The sequence below is a fragment of the Heptranchias perlo genome, chromosome 5 (genome assembly GCF_035084215.1).
Source record: "Heptranchias perlo isolate sHepPer1 chromosome 5, sHepPer1.hap1, whole genome shotgun sequence".
Taxonomy (NCBI): domain Eukaryota; kingdom Metazoa; phylum Chordata; class Chondrichthyes; order Hexanchiformes; family Hexanchidae; genus Heptranchias; species Heptranchias perlo.
Genome location: NC_090329.1, coordinates 110,524,759 through 110,544,844, shown reverse-complemented (window position 1 = coordinate 110,544,844; position 20,086 = coordinate 110,524,759).

The following is a 20,086-nucleotide window of genomic DNA, read 5'->3' as shown; positions in this document are numbered from 1 at the left end:
ATACAAACAAAGACTTACCTGCAGACGTCCTTTCCCTAGCTGGTCTCCCATCCGACTGAGACCAGCCTGTCAATCAGGCCAGTCAGTCGGATGAAAAACCAACAAATGGTGGCAATTTTCAATGCCCCCAACCCGCCTCCAACCTGCCCATTTCCAGTTTTCACTGTGGCGGGAAGAGGGGCGGGCGACCAACGCGGTCCCAGGAGGCGAGTCGGGCCTTAAAATCTTTCAAGGAGGCTTCAGGCCTCCATTTTTCTCGAGTTCCCGATTTCAACCCTGGGGGGCAGGGATTCCTGGGCCTTCTGTTTAACGCCTCGTGAAAGGAGGCGAGAAGGCCCGAGACCAACAGTTAGGTGCCGAGAAAGGCACAGCTTGTGGGCCCGGAGGAGCAGGAGTGCTTCTCCCAGGCCCAAAAGCTTACTTGCACCGATCCTCCAACGTTCGCAGACACCTGACCTCCAATCGCAGACCCCCCCCCCCACCCCGATCGCAGACACCCGACCCCCGATCGCGGACCACCTCCCCCTCCCCCTCACCCAATCCTCACCCTCCAACCACCGACCCCGATTCCTGACCCCGATCCTCCCCCCACTCCGATCCACCCACCCCCGATCCTCTCACCCCCGATCCTCCTCCTCAGCGATCGCGGACCCCCGATCCCACCCCCCATGACTCACGGCCCCTGTGCCAACCTATGCCCACCAGTGCCAACCTACGCCCACCCATGCCAACCTACACCAGCCTATGTTCACTCATGCCCCCATGCCCACGCCATGTCCTCCCGTGCCCCCCCGCCCCATCCATACAAACAAAGACTTACCTGCAGACGTCCTTTCCCTGGCTGGTCTCCCGTCCGACTGAGACCAGCCTGTCAATCAGGCCAGTCAGTCGGATGAAAAACCAACAACAAAAAGTAAAAGACACCCTTACGTCAAAATCGTAAGGACGTCCAGGAAACCCGTACCAATGAGTTTTAAAATTGAGCCCAAATTTAAATGTAAATCCTTACAATGTAGAATTTCCTTTATAAACCAGTGACAATTTAGTAAACTAATTCTTCTTTAACTTTACATATGGAGAACATGTAGCCCAATGCCTATTTCATAAAATAACTTATTTAACAAACATATTCATCCCTGCCCCTCATTTCCATGAAATGTGAAATGTTTCTGTTGCAGCGTAAACAATTCATCCATAAAATATGATTAATTCTCTTGGTAATTCTTAAGTGGGTTGTGTATGTGTGTTCGTTTGTGTTTGTGAGAGGGGGCTGGGGTAAGTACTTTCAGTATAGGGAACTCCCTTCCACTCTTCCAATCTAAGTAATGCTTAAAAATACTTTCAAACTCTCGGGTAGAAGATGGGCCTGATTTAATTGCTAATTTTTATATGCTCTGAAGATTACCCGCCCCCCATTTTATGTGGTTGCAAGTCACTACCCCAAAGGGAAAGAAAAGATGAACATTAAGAACATAAGAACATAAGAAATAGGAGCAGGAGTAGGCCAATCGGCCCCTCGAGCCTGCTCCGCCATTCAATAAGATCATGGCTGATCTGATCCTAACCTCAAATCTAAAGAACACAAGAAGTAGGAGCAGGACCCGGCCACTCAGCCCCTGGGTCCGCTCTGCTACCCACAGGGCCTTGACCGATCCGAACTCAACTTCATGTCCAATTTCCTGCCAGCTCCCCGTAACCCCTAATTCCCTTTACTTCTAGGAAACTGTCTATTTCTGTTTTAAATTTATTTAATGATGTAGCTTCCACAGCTTCCTGGGGCAGCAAATTCCACAGACCTACTACCCTCTGAGTGAAGAAGTTTCTCCTCATCTCAGTTTTGAAAGAGCAGCCCCTTATTCTAAGATTATGCCCCCTAGTTCTAGTTTTACCCATCCTTGGGAACATCCTGACCGCATCCACCCGATCAAGCCCCTTCACAATGTTATATGTTTCAATAAGATCGCCTCTCATTCTTCTGAACTCCAATGAGTAGAGTCCCAATCTACTCAACCTCTCCTCATATGTCCGCCCCCTCATCCCCGGGATTAACCGAGTGAACCTTCTTTGTACTGCCTCGAGAGCAAGTATGTCTTTTCTTAAGTATGGACACCAAAACTGTATGCAGTATTCCAGGTGCGGTCTCACCAATACCTTATATAACTGCAGCAATACCTCCCTGTTTTTATATTTTATCCCCCTTGGCCTTCTTGATCACCTGCTGCACCTGCATACTAACTTTTTGATTTTCTTGCACTAGGACCCCCAGATCCCTTTGTACTGCAGTACTTTCCAGTTTCTCGCCATTAAGATAATAACTTGCTCTCTGATTTTTCCTGCCAAAGTGCATAACCTCACATTTTCCAATATTGTATTGCATCTGCCAAATCTCCGCCCACTCACCCAGCCTGTCTATATCCCCTTGTAGGTTTTTCATGTCCTTCTCACTCTCTACTTTACCTCCCATCTTTGTATCATCTGCAAACTTTGATATGTTACACTCGGTCCCCTCCTCCAAATCGTTAATATAGATTGTAAAGAGTTGGGGACCCAGCACCGACCCCTGCGGAACACCACTGGCTACTGGTTGCCAGTCCGAGAATGAACCATTTATCCCAACTCTCTGCTTCCTGTTAGATAACCAATCCTCCATCCATGCCAGAATATTACCCCCAATCCAGTGATTCTTTATCTTGAGCAATAATCTTTTACATGGCACCTTGTCGAATGTCTTCTGGAAGTCTTTTTTTAAATTCGTTCACGGGATGTGGGCGTCGCTGGCAAGGCCGGCATTTATTGCCCATCCCTAATTGCCCTTGAGAAGGTGGTGGTGAGCCGCCTTCTTGAACCGCTGCAGTCCGTGTGGTGATGGTTCTCCCACAGTGCTGTTAGGAAGGGAGTTCCAGGATTTTGACCCAGCGACAATGAAGGAACGGCGATATATTTCCAAGTCGGGATGGTGTGTGACTTGGAGGGGAACGTGCAGGTGGTGTTGTTCCCATGCGCCTGCTGCCCTTGTCCTTCTAGGTGGTAGAGGTCGCGGGTTTGGGAGGTGCTGTCGAAGAAGCCTTGGCGAGTTGCTGCAGTGCATCCTGTGGATGGTGCACACTGCAGCCACAGTGCGCCGGTGGTGAAGGGAGTGAATGTTTAGGGTGGTGGATGGGGTGCCAATCAAGCGGGCTTGATTGGCACTAAATACACTACGTCCACTGGTTCCCCTTTATCCACCCTGTACGTTATGTCCTCAAAGAACTCAAGCAAATTTGTCAGACATGACTTCTCCTTCATAAAGCCATGCTGACTTTGTCCTATTAAATTATGTTTATCTAAATGTTCCGCTACTGTCTCCTTAATAATAGACTCCAAAATTTTACCCACCACAGATGTTAGGCTAACTGGTCTATAATTTCCAGCCTTCTGCCTACTACCCTTTTTAAATAAGGGTGTTACATTAGCAGTTTTCCAATCTGCCGGAACTTTTGCCGAATCCAGAGAATTTTGGAAAATTATTACCAAAGCATCCACAATCCCTACTGCCACTTCCCTCAAGACCCTAGGATGTAAGCCATCAGGTCCAGGGGATTTATCCGCCTTGAGTCCCATTAATTTACTGAGTACCAATTCCTTAGTGATTTTAATCGTATTTAGCTCCTCCCCCCCAGAGCCCCCTGTTTGTCCAGTGTTGGGATATTCTTAGTGTCCTCTACCGTAAAGACTGAAACAAAATATTTTTTCAGCATTTTTGTCATCTCCATGTTTCCCACCATTAATTTCCCGGTCTCATCCTCTAAAGGACCTACGTTTGCCTTAGCCACCCTTTTTCTTTTTATATAACTGTAGAAACTCTTGCTATCTGTTTTTATATTTTTTGCTAATTTATTTTCATAATCTATCTTCCCTTTCTTAATCAATCCTTTCGTTACTTTTTGCTGTCTTTTGAAGACTTCCCAATCTTCTATCCTCCCACTAAGTTTGGCTACCTTATATGTCCTTGTTTTTAGTCGGATACTATCCTTAATTTCTTTACTTAGCCACGGATGGCTGTCATTTCTTTTACACCCTTTTTTCCTCAGTGGAATATATTAAAGACCTCATTTCACTATTCAAACTAAACAGGGCATTCTCTCGGCATCCTGGCCAACATTCCTCTCTACACCAATGCCACCAAAAAAAAACAGATTGACTAGCTGTTTATGTCATTGCTGTTTTTGGGTGTTGCTGGCTGCTAAGTTGCCTACATAACAACAATCATTGCACTCCAGAAGTATTTCATTGTGTTACGCACATTTTGATAATGTGGTTAGGTGCTGCTTAATCCAAGCGTTTGTCTTTCTTTCTGTTTCTAATTGGGAAGATGAGTTTTGAGGTGCACCTCCCAACAATTTGCTTAGAACAGCAGTGTGAGAAGCTTGGGTATAAGTCACCTTCCTTTCCTTATGGTTAAGATGTGATGCAAATTAAGCAGCCAGGGGATCCAAGGTTACAAAAACAACGGGGACATAAACCAAAAAAGGTGTGAAAGAGTGTTAAGCATTAACCTTAGCTCTTTTGAGCAACTTATCTTTAAAAAGGGACTGCTCTATCATTTGTTGCTCTGTTTCTTTTGAGTTATTTTCACAGTATGCTCCTGTTGTTGGTTTCAGTCTTGTACTCAACTCATCAACGACTTTAAGATCGGAATGAAACTCGAAGCGAAGGACCCTCGAAATTCCACATCAACATGCATTGCCAGTGTTGTGGGTGTCACTGGGGTGAGGCTGCGGTTACGGCTGGATGGAAGCGACAATAAAAATGACTTCTGGAGAATGGTGGATTCATCCGACATTCAAACAATTGGAAGCTGTGAGCGAAGTGGTGAAATGTTGCAGCCTCCCTTAGGTAGGAAGAGTGGACTGGGGTTGAGGTTCATTGGTGCTAGGCTATTCATTTCCTGCTGGGCCACTTATTTTTATTCACTACTTATATGCAAAATAACCATGCCTTAGGGCAGCTTACAGACCTATTGTTCTGAGTTGACCACGCAAAACATTGATGGGATAATTTTGACTTTGTGCGATAGTGTAAAATGGGCGTGATAGCGAATCAGCAGCTTGTTTTACATCTCGTCCCGATTTTTATTTCCATTGACTTCAATGAAAGTAAAAATCGGGAGTGATGTAAAATGGGCTGCTGATTCGCTGTCACCCATTTTACACTCACACAAAGTCAAAATTAGCCACTTAGGGACGCACAAGCACCTGAAATTTGTCCCCTGAAAATATTTAGTTCTCTTTGCCCTCTCCTGCCCCTAATGTTCTCAGTTCCTTTCAGCACTGACTCACACTGATGTATAATTCCACAAGTGCCAATTGTCTTCTGGCACTTTGTCCAAATGGAAATTCTTTATGTGCAAGTCTAGACCAGGGGTATTCACTATATGGCCTGCAGACCAATTGCAGTCTGATGAACTCCTGATTCAGCCATCATCTGATTCAAGCAAGTCATGCTTTTCTCCTCTGCATTCTGTTCTTACCGAGGTTTGCAATTTCTATTTGTGTACAAAGAAAAATGGCAGGATGATTAAACAGCTGGTGATTATTTGGATGCAGTTAATTGGATGTTTGTTAATTAGAAGTTTAGCCAATTCATCCTTTTGTATCTATTGTGCCCTTATATGCTGTTTCAGCCATTGCTCCAGATGTAAAATCCCATGCATGTTGTTGCTCCGCGTGTAACAGTCTGTGCCTGCCAATACTCAGGTATGAAATTTGATGCCTGCCATTGCTCCAGGTATGAAATTTGACACCTGTCATTACTCCAGATATGTAATTTGATTCCTGCCATTGCTCCAGGTAAGAAATTTGACGCCTGTCATTACTCCATGTATAAAATTCAATATGTACCTGTGCTCCATAGTATGGTGAATAATGTAATTTCTACCCTGATGGCCTGAAACAATGTGTGAAATATCCAGACAAGTGAAGGCGATAATAAGAGCAAATAATGAGGGCATTCAGGGGATTATTGGCACTTAACTGGATACTAGGTGTGAAACACATCGTGTGGGGGTGTGTGTGTGTGTTTGTTTCCGCGATCAATCAGCGTTTCCTCATATCCTCCTCGACGCTCAGGATTGATCCCGCTGGTGCCAGGGCCAATATTGCTTGCGTTTCCCAGTCAATTTCCAGTCCCCATGCTCCAAAATAAATTAATAAAGCAGGGCTGTGTAAAATCAACCAACAAATTGAATAGCTGTTTTGATTTTTTTTTGAAAGTAGGCAGCCGTGTTCGTAGAGGGGAAGCTTGTGGCTGCGTTTGCATTTTGAGAGTCACTGCTTGGATTCATCACATTCAGCAAAAAAATAGTGATCCTTGTTAATTATATGATTTCTATCAATGAGTATTAATTGTATTCAGGTGGTGGGTATCAACTGGGGGCTCCGCCACCCTTTTTGTAGGCGAGTTTATCTAAGATGTGGTGTGAGCGTAAGGGGAATCTCTATGACTAAAACTTGGAAACAACTAAAGACCAGGCTGTAATATTTTATCCTTCACCATGTGGCTTTCCATTTATAACAACCCTGGCCGAGGCAATGAGTGTTTGTAGTCTCTTCAACCATGTGGAGCATCACAGCTGAGCCCACTCCTATATTTGCCAAATGCTTCCAAGTATATACACTGTCCAGGAGTTCCTGCTCTAGCTGATTTGCCTCTTTCCTAGCACAGGGGATGCTGAGATCAACTGAAATGCTGTCGCTGCTGCCCCAGCTGAGATCAGTTATCCAGCTGGGGGCCTTCCTGACCTGTGTGGTTCAATACTACACTGAGCAATTCGCTTACCAACTGAGCCACTGGGCATAAATCATTTTCTTTTCCCCCCCGCTGGTTTCCATCAGTAAAATAACTCCAGTGATGTGGCTGCTCAACAGAGGAGGCCCTTGGTAATGAAGAACAATTTGTACGTTACATCAAGCATACACATAAATAACGTCAGAGGTGCAAAATCACAAAACCAGAAACTTCACAAACCGCCTAGTGTTTATAGGAATAAAGTTTATTCAGAAAATGTGGTAGAGTGCAGGATAAAATAATATTCATGTATTGGGATAGATTATAGCTCCAAGCCCACAGCATTGCTTAATGGGGATGCAAATGGGGATTTGGGTATGGAGGTCAGACTGCCAGGCATGAGTTTCCATCCATTAATTTTAAGTTTTTTGTGCCAGGAGCACTAATTTGTAAGATCTACCCCATTGTACATTGTTACATTAGTTTTAACCCACTGGGAGCAATGCAGTCACATTTGTAAGAAAATATATTGTATGAATCTGTACGGTGGAGAAACTAGCACCAGTGAACTGGAATGTGCCCCTTGTGCCTGATAACCCTGCTTGCAAATTGTCTTCTCGAGCAATCCACTTGAGGATGTATAATTTCTGAGAAACAGTGGTTTAAACATTAATAATACTAAACATAAAAATGTAACCTATTGACTCTTGAAATGGTCCTTCCCTCCCCTAGGTGTATTAATAATTAATAACAAGTTGATGATGATTACTCTATGTACTGACCTCTGTGGCCTCTCATCTACCTCATTGTGTATTATACTATAGAACCGCAAAGCTGATGCCTCCCAGTTCGGTAACACAGTAGGGAGCCTAAACAACAGTGTATAAACCAACATAGTACTAGACTATTGTGATCTTTGGGATGTCGGTATTTTTCTCAGAATTTTCTGATGCTCCTTCGTAACCCCCTCCTCCCACCACAATGTGCTCACTGTTATGGATCACGTATAAATAATGTCTACTAGGCAATGTAAAGGAAGACGGTTGCCAGTCATGGAACTGTACCCCAGTGAAAAAGTCAGTGTGGTCAGGAGAGTAGGGGGGAAAATTGCATTGTATTTTTCTTCTCTCCAATTTTCACGAATAAATAATGGCTACTGGGTGACGCAAGGGAAGATAGATGCCAGTCATGGAACTGTACCCCAGTGACAAAGTCAGTGTCATCAGGAGAGTAGGGGAGAAAATTGCAATGTATTTTTCTTCTCTCCAATTTTCCATTATTTATTCATGAAAATTGGAGAGAAGAAAAATATATCGCAATTTTCTCCCGTTTTATGCCACTTCTTTGCAATGCACCCCCCTTGAGAGGCACACAAATGGTCATCATGTTACCCAACACCATTACACATTACACTCGATGGCTTTCTTCCCTTGTGATTCAATGCTCGGTTACCTCAAAATGTTCAGACTGGTAGTCTGGGTGAAATCTCGCCGAGCTGAGGAAAATGAGTTTGAATGACCAGTTAGCCCTTGCACTTCAGCTCACAGTCTGCTGGGTGGGAGTCAAATGCCATTCGAGACATAAGGGAATAACGGATTTATGTGTGTGCAAGTTAGTGTGGTCCAGGACTTGGCTACACATTCTAGATCTGTACCAGTGTAGAGTCCTATGCAAATCTTAGACAGATACATTTGTAAATTCTGCTTCAGTTACAATTTGTTATTGATTTGCCCTGTACTGTCTGAATGCAACCAAAGTCTTAAAATAAACATTGAGTAAACTTCAGTGCTCGTGTATGGAATACAAATGTTTAACGGGAAGCTAGATAGGTACGTGGGGGTGAAAGGACTAGAAGTTTAGTGTGAGATGATGTAACGTGTGAGGGAGCTCGTGTGAAGCATAAACACCAGCATAGACCAGTTGGGTTGAATGTTCCTGTTTCTGTGCGGTAAATTCTATGTAAAACTGTACTGTGAGGGTGTTGGTTAACAATGATGGTATTGACCATTTCTGCACATGCCAATTCCAACAGTCAGATCATTAACTCCCAGGCTGAAGCGACCTGGTTAACAAATACTTCAATGTGCTCTGAGTTCACACTTTTGAGTTATGGTCCACAAACCTTGGCATCTAATTTCACAGCACCTGTCAGAAAAATTGTACTTGTGAGCTTTCCCTTAGCATCAGGCTGCTCCTAACATAAGAAGCAAAAATTACATTTCCCCTTGATAAGTTATTTTAGTTTTTATTTTATAATCCTATAACTAACCTGCTTATCTGGATGTTTGCAGCCATCGGATAATATGCCCCGATAGATTCATATGAATTTCTCAGCACAGAAGGAGGCCATAAGGCCCATTGTTCCAGTTCTGGATTCTAGAAACAAGCTGAAAATGTTGCACCTATAAATACTACATTAGCTCTCAATTCAGACCGAAAGACTGGGTTTTAGAGTTGTTACAACAATCAGTATGAGGGAAAGATTTTCCCTGTACAGCATGTGTAACAAAATCGTAAACTCAGTTGATAAATATTGAGTTTACAATTATACTACGCAAAACGCACTGATGAAATCTTCCTTTTGGTTACAACAGCAAGCTAATCATTTGAAGTTAATTCAATTGTGTTGTTATAATGTCACGAGCTAATATATGTATGCGGTCTACCTATACACCTTCATTTGTGGTTGTAGGAAAGGAAGGGAACAAAGGGAAGGAAGGAAACGGATATGGGAACAGGGATGAGCACCTGGGATTAAGACTACTACTTGTGTGGAGCATAAACACCAATACAGATTGTCTGGGCCTGTTTTTATGTTGTAATTTCATGTAATTTGCAGGAGGCTCGCTTGTGAGATCATGATCTCTCGTCCTACTGCTTAAAGATCACAATCTCAAGCGTCTTTTGACCATGCCAGCAAATCCTGACCGCTTCTTTGTTTTTTCTTGTTGGAGAGTAAGAGCACAGTATGGAGGTTGGGTTATCCAAGCTCCTATAAAAATTACAGGCTTTATACTTCTAATAGAGGGCTTTGATCACAAAAGCCCCACTTCCATAGCCGTCTCTTGCCTACAGTCACAAATTCCATAGGCAGGCAAGTTGTGAGGAGAGAATGAGAAATACAGTAAACGAAGATAAGGACATAGCAGAGATAAAGGGCGAGAAGAATAATTTAATGTCACTTCTCTTAGGTGAAGGACACAACTTGCCGCTTTTAACTATGTTTATATTGTTGCCGTGAGTCAAAGCCTCACAGATATGTTTTATCCAGTGTGGTTAGCTCTGCACGTATGACTGAAGGTTAATGGCTGTATCTCATCTGATGTTTATTCAGCTCACTTATACTACTGCGCTCAATAGCTCCTACCAGCTAGATCTCCTGCCGACGCCATTGAGAAGGAATGATAAAAAGCTAAACCGAGCCCTAACTTGGAGAGTACTGACTCTTTAAATGGTTTTGGCGCTGAAGATTGCTGTTCAGGACTGGGAAAAGATGTCACTATGTGTTTTCAGAAGCAGAGGCACCCTTTGACTTACCCACTATACATCTGTGGCTTCTCTCCTGCTGATAGACAGTAACTGCTCCAAGGGGGGGGAAAACTTTTTTTTTTTATTCGTTCACGGGATGTGGGCATCGCTGGCAAGGCCGGCATTTATTGCCCATCCCTAATTGCCCTTGAGAAGGTGGTGGTGAGCCGCCTTCTTGAACCGCTGCAGTCCGTGTGGTGACGGTTCTCCCACAGTGCTGTTAGGAAGGGAGTTCCAGGATTTTGACCCAGCGACAATGAAGGAACGGCGATATATTTCCAAGTCGGGATGGTGTGTGACTTGGAGGGGAACGTGCAGGTGGTGTTGTTCCCATGCGCCTGCTGCCCTTGTCCTTCTAGGTGGTAGAGGTCGCGGGTCATCGACCTGAAATGTTAACTCTTTCTTTCTCCATAGATGCTGCCTGACCTGCTGAGTATTTCCATCATTTTCTGTTTTTATTTGGGAAAAATAATAATCATATTGTTGGAAGGGTCTAGGCATTATTCCTCTTTAAGAAAATACTTTAAAAAAATTGACAAGAAAATGGAATTAAGGAACAATATGTTACACATTTAGTGACAATACCTTCTGTTTCACTTTTAAAGAATGGACCACACCCTCTAAACCTATTTCATGTGGTGTGTAAGCGCAATTCCTAAACAGATCCATACTGAAACAATGTCATATTGCTTCAGTATGCAAAGCCCTGTACATTGTCCTTAATTTGATCCTTGTTTTGTAGATCTAATGCCTCTCAATTTTTGTGTATTCAAGGGTTTAGACTTAATGTTTCCTATTGGCCGATGTTCCTTCTGAAAACACTAAGTGGAGCAGAGATGGCACCAGCAAGAATTTTTCTCAAGGTATTGCTTTATACATTTTCTCCAAGTGTATATTATTCAGTTGTAAACCATGTCTCGAGTATAATGTATCCAAGTTTGCTGACAATACAAAGCTAGGTGGGAAAGTAAATTGTGAGGAAGACACAAGAGGCTGCAAAGGGATATAGACAGGTTAAGTGAGTGGAAGATGGAGTATAATGTGGGGAAATGTGAAATTATCCACTTTGGTAGGAAGAATAGAAAAGCAGAATATCTTTTAAAAGTGAGAGACTGAGAAATGTTGCTAGTCAGAGGGATTTGGGTGTCCTTGTACACAAATCACTAAAAGTTAACAAGCAGGTACAGCAAGCAATTAGGAAGGCAAATGGTATTTTAGCCTTTATTGCAATGGGGTTGGAGTATAAGAGTAAGGAGGACTTGCTGCAATTATATAGGGCTCTGGTGAGACCATACCTGGAGTACTGTGTACAGTTTTGTTCTCCTTACCTAAGGAAGGATATACTTACTTGCCTTAGAGGTGGTGCAACAAAGGCTCACTAGATTGATTCCTGGGATGTTGTCCTTTGAGGGAAGTTTGTGTAAAATGGGCCTATATTCTCTGGAGTTTAGAAGAATGAGGGGGTGATCTCATTGAACTGTATAAAATTCTTAGAGGGCTTGACAGGGTAGATGCTGAGAGGCTGTTTCCCCTGGCTGGAGAGTCTAGAACTAGGGGGCATAGTTTCAAGATAAGGACCGAGATGAGGAAAAAATTCTTCATTCAGAGAGTTGTGAATCTTTGGAATTCTCTACCCCAGAGCGCTGTGGATGCTCAGTCGTTGAGTATATTCAAGACTGAGATTGATAGATTTTTGGATACTAACAGAACCAAGGGATATCGGGATAGGGCAGGAAAGTGGAGTTGAAGTAGAAGATCAACCATGATCTTATCGAATGGTGGAGTAGGCTCGAGGGGCCTTATGGCCTACTTCTGCTCCTATTTCTTATGTTCTTATGTCATTTAAGTGGTCCACTGACTGTATGTTACAGCGCTCTAGGTCATTATCTCATTGCTGTTTGTGGGACTTTGCTGTGCCCAAATTGACTGCTGCATTTCCTCCATTACAACAGCGACTATACTTCAAAAGTACTTCAGTGGTAGTAAAGCGCTTTGAGACATTGTGAGGTTGTGAAAGGCACTGAATAAATACAAGTTTTTTTCTAAACAGCTCTGCCATGGAATGGGCTCATGCTTGGGATTCACATTATGGGAAGTTCTTGCTTCATTAGGTCTTGGGATGGGGGGAGGGTGGTGGGGGATAGTTGTCAAGCAGATGCAAGGTGCATTCTCCCAAGTAGGGGTGAGGGAAAATCAGAGGGCAAGTGACCTGAGATTATTCTCTTGAACCTCCTAACAGCTGGTTACACAGCAACACTGTTTTAAAACGGTCCTTAAATGCCAGCATTATAATCCGTACCTGAACATGCTGGACAGGGCAAGGGACCAACACAGTGAATCTACTATTAACTTCTTCAGTAGTATTATTTTAGTTTTTTTTGTCATTTTATCTTTAGAATAATCTGCTATCCTTTCTCGTCCCCCGCCCCTGTGATCTTTAGATTCATGCTGTCCTGATCAGCAAGGAGAGTGAAATGAGTCAGCTTGTGGACAGCTAAACACATCACACCAATGTCATTCTTTGGCTGACATCAACAGAAGACATATTTGAGCAGTCGTGGTAGGAGAGAGAGAAGCTGGGGTTGTTCTCCTTAGAACAGAGAAGGTTAATTTTGTAATTTTAACATGCTAGCAATTAAACTGTGCTTAAATAGTATACTGGAATCATAGAATCATAGAAAGGTTACAGCTTGGAAGGAGGCCATTCGGCCCATCGAGTCCATGCCTGCCCATTCAGTTACGCGGAAAGACTAGAGAAGTTGGGGTTGTTCTCCTTAGAACAGAGAAGGTTAAGGGGAGATTTAATAGAGGTGTTCAAAATAATGAAGGGTTTTGATAGAGCAAATAAGGAGAAACTGCTTCCCGTGACAAAAGTGTTGGTAATAAGAGGACACAGATTTAAGGTAATTGTAAAAGGCGAGATGAGAAGAATTTTTTTATGCAGCGAGTTGTTGGGATCTGAAATGCACTGCCTGGGTGGTGGAAGCAGATTCAATAATAACTTTCAAAAGGGAATTGGATAAATACTTGAAGGGGAAACATTTGCAGGGTTATGAGGAAAGGGCAAGGGAGTGGGACTAATTGGATAGCTCCTTCAAAGAGCTGATGGGCCGAATGGCCTCCTTCTGTGCTGTAATATTCTATGATTTATATCTACTTGCATTTATATAATGTCTTCTAATGGCAAATTTATCTGAGCTTCCGATAATGAATCACTTTTGAAGTCGAGCGAGGCAAACACAGTAGCCATTCTCTGCCAGCAATGTCCCACAAATGCCAGCGTGGATAATTTACATAGAATGTACAGCACAGAAATAGGCCATTCAGCCCAACAGGTCCATGCCGGTGTTTATGATCCACACAAGCCTCCTCCCACCCTTCTTCATCTAACTTCATCAACGTATCCTTCTATTCCTTTCTCCCTCATGTGTTTATCTAGCTTCCCCTGAAACACATCTATGTTAATCGCCTCAACTACTCTTTGCGATAGCAAGTTCCACATTCTGATCACTCTCTGGGTAAAGGAGTTTCTCCTGAATTCGCTATTGAATTTATTAGTGACTATCTCATAATTATGGCCCCTAGTTCTGGTGGAAACACCTTCTCTACGACATAATCTTAAAGATCTCTATCAGGTCACCCCTCAGTCTTCTCTTTTTCTGGGGAAAAGAGCCACAGCTTGCTCAATCTTTCCTGGTAGGTATAACCTCTCATTTCTGGTATCATCCTAGTAAATCTTTTTTGCACCTTCTCCAGTGCCTCTATATCCTTTTTATAATATGGAACTGTGCACAGTAATCCAAATGTGCCCTAATCAAAGTTCTATACAAGTTTAACATAACTTCCCTGCTTTTCAATTCTATCCCTCTTGAAATGAACCCCAGTGCTTGGTTTGTCTTTTTTTTAATGGCCTTATTAACTTGCGTCACTACTTTTAGTGATTTGTGTATCTGTACCCCCTGATCCCTCTGCTCCTCTACCCCATTTAGACTCTTATTTTCCAGGGAGTATGTGGCCTCCTTAATCTTCCTACTAAAATGTACCATCTCACACTCGTCTACATTGAAATTCATTTGCCAATTACATGGCCATTCTGCAAGTTTATTAATGTCTTCCTGCATTTTGTCACAGTCCTCCTCAGTATTAACTATACCCCCCAATTTAGTGTTGTCCGCAAATTTTGAAATTGTACTTCCGATTCCCGAGTCCAAATCATTTATGTAAATGGTGAACAACAGTGGTCTCAGCACCGATCCTTGTGGAACACCACTTCCCACCTTTTGCCAGTCTGAGTAACTACCTTTAACCCCTACTCTCTGTTTTCTGTTTTGTAGCCAGCTTGCTATCCATTCTGCTACCTGTCCCTTGACTTCACATGCTCTGACCTTAGTCATGAATTTACTGTGTGATACCTTATCAAAGGCCTTTTGAAAATCCAAGTAAATTACCTCTACTACATTACCCTTGTCTACCCTTTCTGTTATTTCTTCAAAGAATTCAATAAGGTTGGTCAAGCATGACCTTCCCTTTTGAAATCCATGCTGACTATTCTTTATTATATTTTCAGTTCCTAGATGTTTTTCTATTACATCTTTGAGTAAGGATTCCATTTTCTTTCCTACCACCGATATTAAGCTATAGTTCCCTGGACTTGTTCTAGTTCCTTTTTTAAATATAGGAATCACGTTAGCCGTCTGTCAGTCCTCTGGCAACATTCATTTTCTAATGAATTTTTATATATATGTGATAGTACCTCTGCTATCTCTTCCCTAACTTCTTTTAATATGCGCGGATGCAATCCATCCAAACATGGGGTTTTATCCCCTCTAAGTTTGATTAGTTTATCAATTATCTCCCCCCTTTCTATCTTAAATGTCTGCATATCTTTCTTGATCTCTTCTTCTAGTGTCATGCCCACCATGTTAGTCTCCCTGGTAAATACTGAGGCAAAATAATTATTTAATATTTCTGCTATTTTGCTGTCATTACCTGTCAGTTTATCGTGTGTAACCCATAATGGCCCTATCCCTATCCTGATTTTTCTTTTGTTATTTATGTGTCTGTAGAATACTTCATTATTTCTTTTTATATTCCATGATCATTTAATTTCATAGTTTTTCTTTGCCTTCCTAATTGTTTTATTGACTTCTTTCCTAACTTTTTTGTATTCCCTTTTTGTTGTCCTCTCCTTTGTTGTCCATGTACTTAGTGTATGCCTTTTTCTTTAGTTTCAATTTTTGCCCTTATTTCTTTATTTATCCATGTTTGTTCTTGCTTTTTAGTGGGATATACTTTTCCTGGACTCTATTGATCACCCTTTTAAATGTTTCCCACTGCTGTTCTATTCCTTTGTTCGTCAATAAATGTTTCCAGTTTATTTTCCCTAGTTCCATTCTCATCACCTTAAAATCATCTTTTTTTTTCAAATTTATTGCCTTGGGCTTTGTTTTATTTCTGTCCTTCTCAATCTTTATCTTAAACCTTATTATGTTGTAATCACTATTGCCTAGATGTTCCCCTACGCTTACTTCTCTTATCTGTTCTGGTTCATTTCCCATTACTAGATCCAGCAGTTGTTGGGCTTTTTACATACTGGGTAAGAAAGGAGTCCTGCACACATTGTTAAAAACTTCATTCCCTGTGCCCCTTTACCTACCTCTTCTTGCCATTTTATTTGCTGTAGTTAAAATCTCCCATGATAATTATTCTATGTCCTTTACTCATTTCACTTATTTGTTTACATATTTCTTCCTCCACCTCCTTTCCACTATTAGATGGCCTAAAACCCCTATTTGTGTGATTGGTGCCTTATCTTTTATTTCAATCCACATGGATTCTGTTTCTATCCTTCTGTTAGTTATGTCCTGTTTTCCTACTGCCATTATGTTATCTCTAATTAGTACAGCTGCCCCCCCCCTCCCTTCTTCCTTCCCTATCCTTTCTGACTATGTTATAACCTGCAATATTTAGTTACCAGTCCTGTTCTTTATATAGCCATTCCTGCTACACCTGGTTCCTCACTATGGATTATTGCCTCCAGTTCTACCGTTTATTTTGGATGCTGTGTACAGGCAGTTTAATAGTTATACCTTTTAGTTCATTTTTAACAGTCCTTTTATACTTCCATTTTATAACTGTATTTGTTCCTTGACCATTTTTGATATCTTTATTCCTTACCCTGGTCTGACCTTCACACTCATCTCTTGTTTCTTTTATCTTTAGGCTTTTGTTATTGCTACCAGATCCCTCCCCCCATCTTGATAGTTTAAAGCCTTATCCACCGCCCTATTTATCCTTTCCGCTAGGACTCTGGTCCCATTCTGGTTCAGTTGGAGCCCGTCCCAGTGGTACAGCTCCTTCCTGTCCCAGCACTGGTGCCAGTGCCCCATGAAATGGAACCCCTCCTTCCCACACCACTCCTTCAGTCACGCATTCACCTTTCTGAACTGCCTATCCCTGTGCCAATTAGCACATGGCTCGGGTAGTAATCATGAGATTACCACCTATGAGGTCCTGCTTTTTAATTTAGTTCCTAGCTTCTGATAATTCACTAAATGTTAGCGTTCAGAGGGATTTGGGTGTCCTTGTACAAGAAACACAAAAGAGTTAACACGCAGGTACAGCAAGCAATTAGGAAAGCAAATGGCATGTTGGCCTTTGTTGCAAGGGGGTTGGAGTACAAGAGTAAGGAAGTCTTACTACAATTGTACAGGTACTTTAGTGAGACCTCACCTGGAGTACTGTGTGCAGTTTTGGTCTCCTTATCTAAGGAAGGATATATTTGCCTTAGAGGGGGTGCAACGAAGGTTCACTAGATTAATTCCTGGGATGAGAGGGTTGTCCCATGAAGAGAGGATGAGTAAAATGGACCTATACTCTCTGGAGTTTAGAAGAATGAGAGGTGATCTAATTGAAACATATAAGATTATGAGAGGGCTTGACAGGGTAGATGCTGAGAGGTTGTTTCCCCTGGCTGGAGAGTCTAGAACTAGAAGGTACAGTCGCCGGATAAGGGGTCGACCATTTAAGACTGAGATGAGGAGGAATTTCTTCACTCAGAGGGTTGTGAATCTTCGGAATTCTCTACCCTAGAGGGCTGTGGATGCTCAGTCATCGAAAATATTCAAGCTGAGATAGATAGATTTTTGGACTCCAGGAGAATCAAGGGATATGGGGATCAGGCAGGAAAGTGGAGTTGAGGTCGAAGATCAGCCAGGATCTGATTGAATGGCGGAGCAGGCTCGAAGGGTTGTATGGCCTACTCCTGCTCCTATTTCTTATGTTCTTATTCCCTTAGCAGGACCTACTTCTTGTTCTTCCTTATGTCATTGGTGCCGACATGGACCACGACATCCGGATCCTTCCCCTCTCTTTCCAAGTTCCTCTCCAGTTGCTCTGAGATATCCTTTATCCTTGCACCAACACACCCTCCAGAGAATTATAAAAAGAATCTTTTATAATTCTCCTTCTACTGTTATGTTGTGAATATGAACAACTTGCATGTAACAGGAAGGAGTGTGTGGAAGAGAATGACTAAATGAAACTGCACGGCCTGGGTGTTCCACTTTTGCCCACCACAGAGATGCAGCCCTGATCCTAGCCAAATTTTGGTCTCAGGGTCATTTGAATATTGAAGGCACTCCCCTCCCCAACCCCCCACCCCAGACTCTGCTGGGTACTCCAGCCGAATAGGGGTCAGAGTTTTACTGTGGCAGGCCTTGAGTGGGGTGGGGGGTGGGGGTTGCGGGGATTGCCACAGAGTTTGTTTGCTCAGAGTGCAATAGCACTGGCTCTATCGCCATAAAAAATTCACAGGCCTCCCTCCTCCGCCTTTGGTGTGCAAATGGATGCCTGGAACCAACAGGATCCTCTAGCGTCCAATGTAGTAGTGACACAAATGGAGGGAAATATATCCATGGGTAAGTGTACTGCCTTCCCCTGGCCCAGGGAATGGGAAATGGGGGAGAACACAGAAAGGTGGGGACATGGGAGAGCAAGCCTCTGAGCACTTTTCCACTCCAGATCTGCCAAGAAATCAGCAGGGAATGGATGCTAAATCCAGTATCGTTGTCCAAAGAAACAACAGCAAGAAAATAATTTGTTAGTGAATTAGCCAACAGTTCCCTTTATAACTTGCATGCTTCATAAATACGGACTAAAATTGCTTATGCATGATCATCACTGCTGCTGCTGTCTTGTTTATGAGTTGTTCACGTGTATTCTTTTAATAAAATGCTCCTTGTTGGTCTGAGTGGGCTAGTGAGATAGTATATTGTCCTTTATTTCTGGCATCTGGTTTTGAGTCTAGCTCAGCCTGATGGTATGAAAGACATCTCTCTCTGCTGGCTGTAAGACCCAAGTGAAAAGAACTTAGCAGTCTTAACCCAGTTCTAAAAAAGGAAATTGTGGATGCTGGGAATCTGAAATACATATCAGATCCATCAGCACTGTAAAGAGAAAAGACAGATTAACAACAACTTGCATTTATATAGTGCCTTTAAAGTAGAAAAATGACCCCAGGCACTTCTGAGACATGTAATCAGACAAAAAAAGGATGCTGAGCCAGAGAAGGAGATACTTGGAGGGGTGACCAAAAGCTTGGTCAAACTGGTTGTAAGAAAAGTCTTACAGGAGGAGAGGAAAGTGAGGAGGAGGGGTTTAGGGAGAAAATTCCAGAACATTTGGCCTAGATAGCTGATGGGACAGCCTCCATTGGTGGGTCAAAGGGAGGGAGGAATGCACAGAAGCCAGAGTCGAAAGAACAGAGAGTTTCTTTTGGCAGGGTGGGGGTGGGGGGGGGGGGTGGTGGGATTATAGGGCTGGGGGAGGTTATAGATGGGGAAGGGCAAGGCCATAAAGGGATTTAAACACAAGGATGGGAATTTTAAATTACAGGTGTAGAAGGATTGGGACCCTGTGATGGTTAGCTAGTTCAGGGCTCATCGGTGTGTGGGACTTAGTGCGGTCTTCTCCTCTTTGTACTAAGCCAGTAACCATAACCAGTGACCTCCGGCCAACAATAAGATACTGGCAGCAGAGTTTTAGATGAGCTGAAGTTCATCGATGGTGGAGGATGGGAGACTGGTCCGGAGAGCATTGGAATAATTGAGTATGGAGGCATGGATGAAAGTCGTAGCAACAGGTGACCTGGGGCAGGAACGGAGGTGGGCAGTATCACGGAAATGTTAGTAGGCGGTCTTTGTGATGAGAAGAATATGGGTTGGAAGGTCAGCTCGGGGTAGCGAACATCCTGGTTGAATCTGTGACAGTGCCTGGGGAAGGAGGTGGAATCGGTGGAAAGGGTATGGAGTTTATGGCGGGGGCTGAAGACGATGGCTTTGGCCTTCCCAATGTTTAACTGGAGGAAATTGTGGCCCATTCAAGGCTGGATGTCGGACGAGTCGTCTGACAGCACACAGGCAGTGGGCAGTGGAGGGGTTGAGAGAGGTGGTGCAGAGGTAGAGCTCTCTGTGGAAGCTCACCTCACCTCTTTGGATGATGTCTTCAAGGGGAAGTGAAGCATTGGCTACAATTGGATAGATAGGAGTGGAACCAAGCCAGAGCATCCAACTGAGCTGGACAACGGAGGAGAGACATTGGAAACGGATGGTATGGTCGACTATATCAAAAGCTGCAGAGATGTCGAGGAAGATGAAGAGAGAAAATGCACCACAGACACAATTGCAGAGGATATCATTTGTGACTTTGATTAGGGCCGTTTCAGTGCTGAGGCGCGGAAGAAACTTGATTGGAGAGATTTAAACATGGAGTTGCAGGAAAAATGAGCACAGAT